Source organism: Poecilia latipinna, unplaced genomic scaffold, assembly GCF_001443285.1.
Source record: "Poecilia latipinna isolate Pla-1442-1.1 unplaced genomic scaffold, P_latipinna-1.0 Scaffold1854, whole genome shotgun sequence".
NCBI lineage: Eukaryota > Metazoa > Chordata > Actinopteri > Cyprinodontiformes > Poeciliidae > Poecilia > Poecilia latipinna.
In genome coordinates this window covers 119,740-130,941 of record NW_015114470.1, presented here as the reverse complement: position 1 = coordinate 130,941, position 11,202 = coordinate 119,740, and the positions used below count along the sequence as shown (strand labels likewise).

At 39.8% G+C, this 11,202-nt stretch overlaps 1 protein-coding gene and 1 long non-coding RNA gene across 2 annotated transcripts in view; both read left to right on the top strand.

Moving 5' to 3' along the window:
• The first annotated feature begins 3,058 nt into the window (after positions 1-3,058).
• Positions 3,059-3,337, top strand: LOC106934750 (uncharacterized). The gene is made up of 2 exons (XR_001421759.1): positions 3,059-3,098; positions 3,228-3,337. It is a non-coding gene; the product is annotated as an uncharacterized LOC106934750 (long non-coding RNA).
• Positions 3,338-5,140: 1,803 nt separating this feature from the next.
• Positions 5,141-11,202, top strand: part of LOC106934751 (ATP-binding cassette sub-family A member 2-like) — a 122,614-nt gene continuing 116,552 nt past the window's right edge. The window contains exons 1-2 of the mRNA XM_015014850.1: positions 5,141-5,256; positions 8,230-8,232. The gene's annotated coding sequence lies outside the window, so the exon portion shown is untranslated. The remainder of the gene's footprint in view (positions 5,257-8,229; positions 8,233-11,202) is intronic.

Below are 11,202 nucleotides of genomic sequence, written 5' to 3'. Positions count from 1 at the left end.
AATAAAATAGCTACTGCAGTGTACGCAGAGCATCACAAGAACAAAGAACGGCTCTCAGTGAGGCTTCAGTAAAGAACTGTCCAGAAGAATCGGATCATTCCTGAATGTCATATCACTATATTGCAGACTTTGGTTGCATCATTGTCCCATACATGCGACATGTCAGTCAACACCTCTGCACAATAATTCAGTGCATGAGTGACAACTTTTTTTCATTGCAGATGCAACAAATGTGTCTCTGTACAGCTAGCTTTGTTAACATCACGTCCACAGAGCTTACCTTTTTAAGCTTCCTTTCCAAGTGACGATAAAAGTTGGACGAAGCGCTGCTGATTTTACATGTCGCCATGTCTTATGATTTATGTTGAGAGGAATTGTATTACTGACAATTAGACACCTAATCCCGCTTAGAGAAAACCACTGCGCATGTTTTGGAGCTCCGCGTGCGAGTGAGAGGGGGAGGCGATGGGTGACAACAGACACGCTGTTAGTAAGTCACGTTATTACTTGGATTTTACAGCGCCATGTTAAGTCCCTGAACTTCACATTCTAACGAAAAAAAAGCGCAATGCGTCTTCGATGTAACGAGTAACGCGATGGTTTTGTAAAAATGTAGTGAAGTAGAAAGTACAGATATTTACTGTAAAAATGTAGTGGAGTAAAAGTCAAAAGTATCCATTATTAAATATACTTAAGTAAAGTACAGATACACAAAACTTCCGACCACTGGGTTTCAGTAAAAGTCCTGCTTCTGTGGAGGTGATTGCTGCTAACCAAAGCAGAGTTCAGCCTCTGTTGGACGGATTCCATTTCAACTTTAAGCTCATCTTTCTCCTGTTTCATACTTTCCCAGACACAGCTTTCTCTGTGGTTAAATAAGATTAAATTTGTATCATTCAGCCATGATATAACTCTGTGTCTCAGCTATGGAAAAAAAAACATAGCATTCATTTCTGCTTATGCCCCAAGCATTTATGATGTTGACTTTTGTGATATGGTAGCTAACTCTATGCTTGATCTTGTAGGTTTTCATTTGGTGCTAGGTGGAGATTTCAACGCAGTCTGGGACAGCTGTATGTACAGAACGGGTGGTGTTGAGAGTAGGGACCAACGTGTTTCATCTCAGGTGCTCCAAAAGTGGGCAACAAATACAGGCTTGGTCGACATTTGGCGCATGTTTTACCCATCGTTAAAAGACTTCTCATTCTACTTAGGGAGGCATAAAACCTTCTCTCGGCTTGATCTTTACTTTGAAAGATTTATTTAAAAATGTTCAAAATGCATACTGTGTCCCATTTGTCTGGTCTGATCACAACCAATCTGCTGCTCAGTCACAATTCGCTCATCATCTTCTAAAGCCCCTAGGTGGCGCTTTAACTCATCCTTATGTAACCTGATTGTATTTCTCTTGTGAAGATTTGGGTTTTCGCTGTGTTTATTTTGGCTTATGTTCCTTGTGAGTCTCTGTGTTGTCCTGTCAGCCCCTGATTGTTCCCAGGTGTGTCTCGTTCCCTTGATTACCCCCGTGTGTATTTAAGTCCACCTGTTGTCTCTGTCTCTTGTCGGGTTCTCGTCTTTGTCAGCGTCAGTCTGTCGGTGTGTTCGTCGTCAGAGTAGAACTGGTTAAGTCCTGTGTCGGCGTCAGCTCCAACTATTCGGTCTTAACTCAACAGTTGCTACCGGTGTTAAGCACTAGCGTTGTTCTCTGCCGTGCTGCCTGTTTACTGGACTGTCGAGCTGTTTATTAAAATTCTTCATCATCATCGTCACCTTCATCCTGGGTCCTGTCTGCGTTTCTCCCTCACCGCCAAACCATACGAATCATGACATCTCTTTTGTTATAATTACACAAAATGTCTTTTTTTGGTTATTTGTATTGCTCCTTACCTGACTGAAATAACTCATCGTTTTAACCGTGTTACTTTAGATCGGAAGCCCCGCCTTTTTATTTCTTCTTCTGTGGTACTGTCTTTAAATTGTTTGCGCCCCTTACACCCTCCCCTTTTGTCATGTTGTCCTGCGGGAGAGTGTGTGCTGTTTAATTTTTAATCTAAATGCATCCAATTTATTTATAGATCTAAGTTAATTTTTGTTATGTACTTTTGTTTTGTGTAGGACTTGAAGCGGGCAGCCTTTAACACAGTTGTTTTGTCTTTGTTATTCTCATCAGTTCTCGTCAAAATAAATCGAGAAATCACCATTTTAAAGACGAACCGTGTAACGCCCTGATCACTCAATAACCACCACAACGCAGAAAGGATCCCGGTTACACTTACTGAGAGATGAAACATTTAAAGCTCAGTTTGAAAGCAATTTCAGTGAGTTCCTGGAGTTTAACTTTGGTTCTGTCTCTGATTTTCTGGGATTCTCTGTGAAGAGATTTATAAGGAGTAATACTGCTTTATATGCCTCAACACGAAATAAGGAATGTGCTGCTAATTTACAAGCTTTAGAAATGAAATATGCAACCCTTGATTCTATTTTGCAACATAACGACTACATAGCCCTGCAAAAGGAACTGGTTGAAGAGATGAATTGTCTATTGAGACGCTGTTCGGAATTCCTCATGCACCTCGGTGAAAGTAGGCGGATACTGTCGGGTACTGCGTACCCCTAAAATATTTAGCGGGGTACGCAGTACCTGCAAGTATGGAAGCCCATTTCCGCCATTAAAGAAAATAAATAAATAAATAAAGACCAACAGGAAGTCATAATTTCGACTTTCAAAGTCATAACTTTCTTACCCTTTTGTATCTGCCACAGTCTAATATTTAAAAAAATAGTTTGGGCATCTTGCTTTTAGCTCAGAGTCTGAGAGGCTTTTCCTCTTTCAAACCATTTTTTGCGTCTTATTTAGTGGAAATATTGATGTTGTTGAAAATTTCTCCAAAATAATAACCTTTTTCAACCTTTATAGCTCCACTGTTGAAAATGAGAAGCTAACATTCACAAATGACAGTGAAATAAAATCCAGTCCAACATCTGGTTTGAGATGATTCCTCTGGAACCTGTTGGAGGAAAAATATCCCAACTTCAGAAGATGAGCTTTAACCTAACAGAGCTCTGAGGTTCCTCCTGTCAGGATGAGGAGGAGCCATGTTAGGAAGATGAAGCTGCAGGATCTTCAGAACAAACAGGTCATGATGCAGGGCTGCTGATTATTCCTCTTTCTGGACACAGGATCAATATAACCAGTTTAAAAGCTAAAATGAATGGTTATATGCCAGACATGGAAAACTGGGATGCTCTCCATGCCATGATGTTCAGAGTTTAGGTCTCATGGCTTCTTGTGGTGTCAGCATTGCAGCCAGTGGGCTGAAGGAAATACAGCTTTATTTTGCAAGAGCTACCCAGATTAGTGTTTTTGTCACAATTGTGCAGCATTCTTCTCTGGTCTTGATATGGAATTGGTGCAAATAGATATTATCCCTTCATTCTCAGTTTATAACTGAACAGCCTTTTTCCCCATCCTGCCTTGTGATTGTGCTGCATATAGTACCTGTGGTGTTGCAGCCAGCAGCCTCTCCTCTACAGTCCCTGGACTGGGACTCTTTCTCTCTATAGCTGGTGCTATAGCTTGATGACACTTTTAGGTGCTCAGCCTTATTGTTATTGTCAGCTATGTGTCCGGATAACTGAGCTTCTCACCCTATCTCTAATGAGCCCAACTTACTGCTTGTAAGTGCGGACCAGACTCTGACACCGGTCATACAGGGACCTGACAGGGGGGCCCGGTCCCCCATACTCCCAGCAAATGTCTATAACTCAAAAGTAAGTTAATTTAAATGCAGTTAGTATTGGTTTGGGCCTCCTTTTGCATGAACTACTGCATAAGTGTAGCGTGGCATGGAGGAGATCCGCTTGTTCCTCAGTCTCTGGACATGAGCAATGGGACATGTGTCTTCCATGGTTGGGGTCTCTGTGCTCTGACACCTTGTGAAGCTTTCCCAAATGCTTCAGTTCTTCCTGTTGCTGGTGCATCTTTTCCTACCACACTTTTCCCTTCTGCTCAACTTTCTATGAATAAGGTATCTTTACTTATTTTTATTTATTTTTTTACAATGTTCATATTTTAGAGACATGATTTATAAACTCTAATCATTAAAATTACAAGAAATAAAAGCTTGAAATCTTCCACTCTGTGTAGAGTCTATATACGTTATATATTTAATTTTCTTTAATGAGGGACAAAAACTCTTGAAGTTTTTCATGATATTCTGAGTTGGTGTGTCTGTGTATTGCTGCAGCTTGCACTATGTGCTGTAATCTTTTGAATGTATTTGAATCATTCAGGTTTGGTTGTCAGTGGTTACTTGTCAAGAGACAATTGTTGGTTTATGGCTTTCTCTTGTGTGTGTGTGTGTGTGTGTGCGTGTGCGTGCGTGCGTGCGTGCGTGTTCTCTAGCGGGTGCCGAAAGCAGAGACAAAAAGACTTTATAGTTGTCACAGTTCTGGATGAACAATGTAACAAGAGAGGCCTGTTCAGGGTCAGGCACAGCGGTCAGTGTCCTCATGTGACTCTGGTGTCATGCTCCACTTTTCTCCAGTTCTTGGAGAGCGAAGTGGAGAAATGACGTTGAGGATTAAATGAATGTCTGTGTGCAGTTGAAGCACATCTAGAAAGTTCCAGGTTTGTGTGAGTTCATGTTGACGTGAGCTGAAGTTTCCATGACCAGAAATAGTGTTGGTTCCAGAGTTATCCTGTTTATTTTTATTTATTTATTTAAATTTCCTTTATTCAACCAGTTAAACCCTATTGAGATCTAGATCTCATTTTCAAGAGGGACCTGGGCAGAAGTCTGCAATACACAGCAACCTGGTTTCCAAAACTGTTAAATCTCATGATCTAACGGGTTGGGTTTGGGGTTAGCCTCTGGATTGGTTCCTATTGTTGGCATTTCTGCAGCCAGCTCTGGCATCCTGCTCTGTCTCCACTTAAGAGATTAATTTTTTCTTAGGTACTTGCAGTATTTTTTTCTATCTGTTATAATGAAAAGAGAGAGGACAAGAAAAAGGTCACACTTTGAGTTTAGCACAGGAATGTTTCTTGTTCCTCCTGTTTTATCTCATATGAGCAATGAGCTGAACTCAGACCTGCCCTGGCCCCATTCCTCAGCAGATACTCAGTAAGGTTCTCATCTCCTGTCTTTTCTCCTCTGCAGTGGGTGCTGGCATTTGAAATTTTCATCCCATTAGTCCTCTTCTTCATCCTCCTGGGTCTGAGGCAGAAGAAACCAGCGATCCCCGTCAAGGAAGGTATGCAGGATGGAGACTGCAGTAAACTCTGTGTTCATGTTCATCCTCTAAAAGTTTGTGAGGCTCACACAGATATCTGGAAAGAGACTCCTCAGCTCTCCTTTATGTGCAACTTCCAAAGCTTTGTGCAAGAGCAGTAGTTTGTTGTCCAGGAAAGCTCACCTGTACCCAAGGACAAATCCTCCATGTTTAATATGGAGGAAGACGTCCACGCCAAGGGTGGGAAGTTCTATAAAACACCAAACGATTTCCATTTTTATCCCAGTCCTTAGTGCTGACTCAGTGCCACACCTGGAATGCTTTAAATGGCACATTCTGCCTTTTTATAGTTATTTGCTAAATAAACATTCTATATATATTTAAAAAGGAAAGAAGACATTTTTCAGAATTGGGGTGTCGAGATAGTGAGGAATTTCTCAGAATAGTTTCTAAATTGCCTGTCCCAGTAGTTTATTACTAAATTAGAATAACTTCTGTAGTTATGGCAACGCTTTTTCTAGACTCAGATTTGTCCTGCGGGTGCATCTTCTGGTCCTTGAATAGTTAGTTTCTGTAAATATTTAAAAAAAAATTATTGTTTTTAATTAACAATTTGATTAAATTCCAATTTCTTTAGAAGAGCAATCATCAAAATGCCAGTGCCTTTGAAGGTCTTTGTTTTGACAGTGGACATGATGTAAAAGTTTTAGTTGACGTTGTTTCTATATGAAATGATCACATGTGATGTGTCAACAGAGATTCTTTGACTGTAGCAGTGTGACCAGTATCCAGTTTGAGACGTGTTGTTGGCTCATTCCTACTGGTTGGACTCTGATTAAAGTTTTTAATTGAGTTAATTGCAGGGTGTGTAATTAAATAATTGGATTTGAATAAAAAATCTATACATCAGTAAAATAGGCTCTGCACACTTATGTAGCTATTTTAACATTTTTAATAAAAATAATTGCATGACCTGTAAATAATTAATCACAATTCATCGCGTTTTAATAAGAAAAGATGACACTGTTTCAGGCTGCAATAGCTTCACTGACAGATTAACTCCTTTTAGCACAACTTGAACACAACGATAGTCGATGACTTTTTGAAGCAGAATGAATCCCCAGGAGGCCAACAGAATCAGCTTAGTCATCCATCTGTTTGCAGATGCTGGTTGTGCATTACATTTACAGTTAATCAGAAATGTGTGAATACCAAAAAAAGTGATTAATTGCCTCAAAAATTTTAACACATTACAATCAATGTAATTAATCAAAATGGACATGTGAAAGTCCCAAACCTTGTTACTTCACTTTGACTGTAAGTCTTGTTGTAACAGAATGTTGCATCCTGCCCACTTTTATCCAGAATAAAAGAAGCAGTGACTTCTGATTTTGCTAAATTTTAATGAGGTTTTCTGCTCATGAGAAGCTGTGTCTGCATTTAGAAGTGGAGTTCTGCTTAGCTTTTTTCATATTATGCTACTTGATGTCTGTCATTTAGGATTGCATAGTGCTATGAAAATGTTTTTCCCCCTGATAGATTTCTTTTGTTTTTGCTTTCTTAATGGACTTAAATGTTCATGTCTGACAAGGACAAGCAGAACAAATGGCAAAAGTAGTTTTCAATGTTTGATTTTATTGATTAAGGGAAAGAAACTATCCAAACCAACCCAATCCCAGCCCACAACAACAGCAGCTGTCTCCAAGGTTTTTACCTTCTATTCTTTTTGGCAAAGAATTCTGGATTTCAAATTGTTTTGATGATTTTATAAACTTTTCAGATTGATGGCAAGCAGCAGTTACTTCTTTAAGGTCATTGATATTTCAGAACTTACAGACATCATCAGACTGATGAAATGAGACTCTATTTGCTCTGTGTTCTGCTCTGACTCACTGTCAACAACCTGCAAGCTGCTTCTTTCTTCTTCCAGTAGTGGGACTACAGAGTGTTTGCTGCTCTGACCTGTCCAGCTCTGCTTTTTACTTCAGTTAGTGTGGTCTCTTTGTATGCGTATGCGTGTGTGTGCGTGTGTGTGTGTGTGTGTGTGTGTGTTTGTGTGTGCGTGTGTGTGTGTGTGTGTGCGTGTGTGTGTGTGTGTGAGTGACTGACTGTACAGACAACAGTTTTACTTGTAGGTTTTTACTCTACCTTTATACTGAGCTATATTGCTGTTTGGTTATATTTTGCATGTGTTCTGTAAGCACATTGTTGTCTCAACATGTCTTTTATTTGATCTTTTCATTGTTTGCTTGCAGTTGAAACCAGAAGTTTACATATGCCCTTTTCTCCCTGTCTGAGATGAAACCGTTTAGATCAGTTAAAATGACCAAAATTATTAGTATCTGCTAAATGCTACACTAATTAGATAACATGCAACAATTATTTATGAATATCTTCAAAATCAGAAGTTTAGATACACTTCCTCAGCATAGCACTGCCTTTGAACTGTATGACTTGGACCAAACCTTTTGAGTTTTTGCCATTAATTTGCTGGAATTCTGGTCCATTCCTCCTGACGGATCCTTCACTGTCAGACATTTGGAAATTGTTCCTAAGGATGAGTCAGACTGGTGCAGCACTTCAGTTCTCCTCCTGATATTTTGGCTGATTTCTTTTGGTATAGAGAAGTTTGGTCTGAATTGTCCTCAAGCAATGAGAAAAAAGGGGTCTGTGTCTTTTAAGTCAATGTAGCTACATTTCTGGTTTCAGTTGTATGTCATTTAGTGATGTGACATATCTTGTCACCATCCTATGCAGTAGTTTAGTTTTGTTCAGATCAATCCTTACTGGATTCTTTTTAGCTTTGGTTCCCTACAGCGCCCCCTGTTGCTTGCACCAACTGAACGATCGCATCCAGTTGATGCGCCTTTGTTTTTGTTCTCTCATCTTCCCTCTGCCTTCTGTCTGCTGTTCTTCCTTTGTTTCTCTCTGTCTGTCCATGGTTCTTTTCGTTCCTGTGCATGATGCATGTTCTCAACCTGTTGGACGGAGCAGTGTGTAAGTGTGTTATGAACAGAAAACTGTCCCTGGTGACGACATATGAATCAGGATGTGCTGTCCTCCTCTACCTGTGTGACTTTATCTCATTGTGTATCTTTAAACTAAATGTTGTTTAACCTTGAATTTACAAAAACGGTCATTCAGCAACACAGCAAGCTGTTGTCTATAATGCAACATAAAAAAATGTTGTTTGTGAGTTAGAAGGTTTAAAGTAGCAACAGAAGTCCAAACTTTGTGTGACATTTCAGTTTAGCCTCAGAGAGTCAAGGAGGATTTTCTGGTCTAAACTCAGACAGTTGGAACTGATTCCAGCCTGAGCCACCGGATGGCAATCAGGGACTTCCCACCAACAGCAGTGCCAGTCTCAGTGGGATTGGAGTGAGATTCGGTATGCTCACCTGATGATTTGAGACCAGCAGTGTTTAATATTTGACTCAGGAACTGGCTGACGGATCCGGCTGCTGGTGCTTTGTGTGACACATCGACCTACTTCAGCTCTGATCTGAAGAGACGGGGAGCTCATGTCATTCCACAGATAATCCAACTTTTTGAGAATGTTGAGCCTCAGAGGTTTCAGGGGCGATACTAAAAAGTTTTAAAAACATTTTGATTGGTTGTGGGTCTCCATTAGCCTGGTTGATTCAGCCAGTGATGGTAGCCTCTGCTATCAGTGGAGAAACACCAAACTGTTCAAGTTCAGCACTGGAAGCTCTCTGACGAGGGAGAAGACCTTCAACTCATCACTTGCAATAGAATCATACAATCTTCTAAAACACTTGTCGTGATTCATTTGTTGGTTTTGCTCCAGATGTTTCCTTTGTGATACAGACGCCTTCATTCCTGTGAAGGATCTGGGATCAGGCTGATAAATCAGACACAGAAGTAACTTTAAACACTATGAAAACAATCAATATTTTATGTAACTGTTGTTTTCATTTCATTTTTCTCTACAAGAGTAGACTGTTGTTCCAACTGAGTAAATGTTTTCTCATGCTTTAAAACAGCAGAAGCTGTTTTTATGTGATAACTTATAAACAAGTCTTGCCTGTAAGCTGGTCTGTGCTTGCTGAATGACCGACTGCAGCAGTTCTGATTACTGCAGGTCCCTCTGAGTCTCGGTGTCAGGATGGTAACGGAGCCAGCGCATGAACTTCCTCATCTCACACTGCATCTTCCTGCTTTCCACTACTTGTGTAACAGATCAGAGTGCAGCCCTACATGGAGGAAGTCTAAAGTGATGAGGTTCATGGAGGAGCTCAGAAAACTTCACCACACTACAAGAAAGATGCACCAACTGGCAGCTTTAACTGTCCACTTGTTGTTGTGTTATCATCATGAATGGTTTGAGTCATCTAAACGTAGAATAAACTTTGTGTCCAGAAACAAGACCACCAACTAGGTCTAAAAACCTGCTGGCCACTAAACTTCCTCTCTGAGAACATTTGTTGATCATCATATTCTCCATCACTTTTCTAAATAATAACTTTGATGTGACTGTTTAAAGCAGCAGTGTGTTTTGATGGAGCAGCGCTGGCTCTAGTACCATCCTGTGGTGTGCTTCCTCTTGTCCAGTCTGTTTAACTCTGTTCCACTCAGCAGGGTGAAAACCTCATAATGTCTTTCTATTCTACTGATGATGGATTTATTTTCTGTACTTATCCTGAATTCCCTCCTGGATGGTCAGAGAGGACTCATGTCAGCATGCTGATAGTTTCTGCAATTTCTTCTGGTTAAAAGTTTTTCTTTTTTGTGTGTGTAAAATTACATTTTATTTAGATTCCTCCTTTTCCTTTAACTAAAAGATCGGCTGTAGAAAGGTTAACTTCGTAACATGCAGTATTGCCTCGTCGAGTGGGATGTTAAGTAAATGTGTTAAAAGCCATGCTTTATATATTGCAGCAGCTTATGCAAAAAAATCCAACCATTAGTTAGCATACATTTAATCAGCCTGGAAAAGGTGGAGATAATAGTTTTGTTGTAAAGTAAACATGGTACAATGGTGTGAACCTTTAACAAAATGACATAAGATTTTTATTAGTCATGTTTCTAGAACCTAATGAAATTGGTGTGATAAATAAATAAAGTCTTAATCAGTCCTGATGGAGCTGCATAAGAGTGAGTCTGATTTCACAGCTCTTGGAGAAAAAGCCGTTTTTTAGCTACATGATTGTGAACTGTGTGTCTGTACCGTTTCCCTGATGGTAGCGGTACAAACAGTTTGTGTCCTGGGTGAAGGATTTATTATGTGATTGAGGGATTTATTTGTTATGTGTAACTTTATTAGTTTTGATCAAAGTTTCTATTAAGTTTGAGTTTTCCATAACTTTGTGCTCATGTTATATAAAACAGAAACCCATTGTATTAGTGATGGTAAAGCAGGTGAAACCTCTCCAAAGCTCACTGTGATGCTGGGGGCCAGTTTCCCTTCCATATGGCCCCGAACGCCGCCAGTGTGAAGGACAGCAGTCCAGGGCTCAGAGTTATGAATGATGAATGTTTAACAGCAGACATTGCACCTTATATAAATGTTTTAAAATGGTTACATTTTTATCGATATAAGCAACATTTAAAATACATCTTTTTGGGACCAGTGTGGAGTCACCTCCACATTGGGATGTTTTGTTGTAGGTCTACCTATAAATGTACTGTAATCTGCATAAGTAAATTCCTTTTCTCATACTACTTTTAAGTAGTATGAGCTTTTAAGTAAGAGTTTGGTCAACCGAAAACGGGTCGTTTTTGAGGCTGTCAGCTGGATAATGATCTAACGTGCATGAAAAATCAATACAGAAATGGTTCACCAGACACTATTGAATCTGCAGACCTAAAGTCAGTAGAAAGTTTATTGAAGAAGCTCAGGAAGAGACCTTTGCTCTTTTCACATCTTTCCAGTGTCAAGTGTCCTATAATTTCATGGCTTCCTACACTTGAAAAGGAGGACTTGAAGACTTCAGGAATTCACTCATT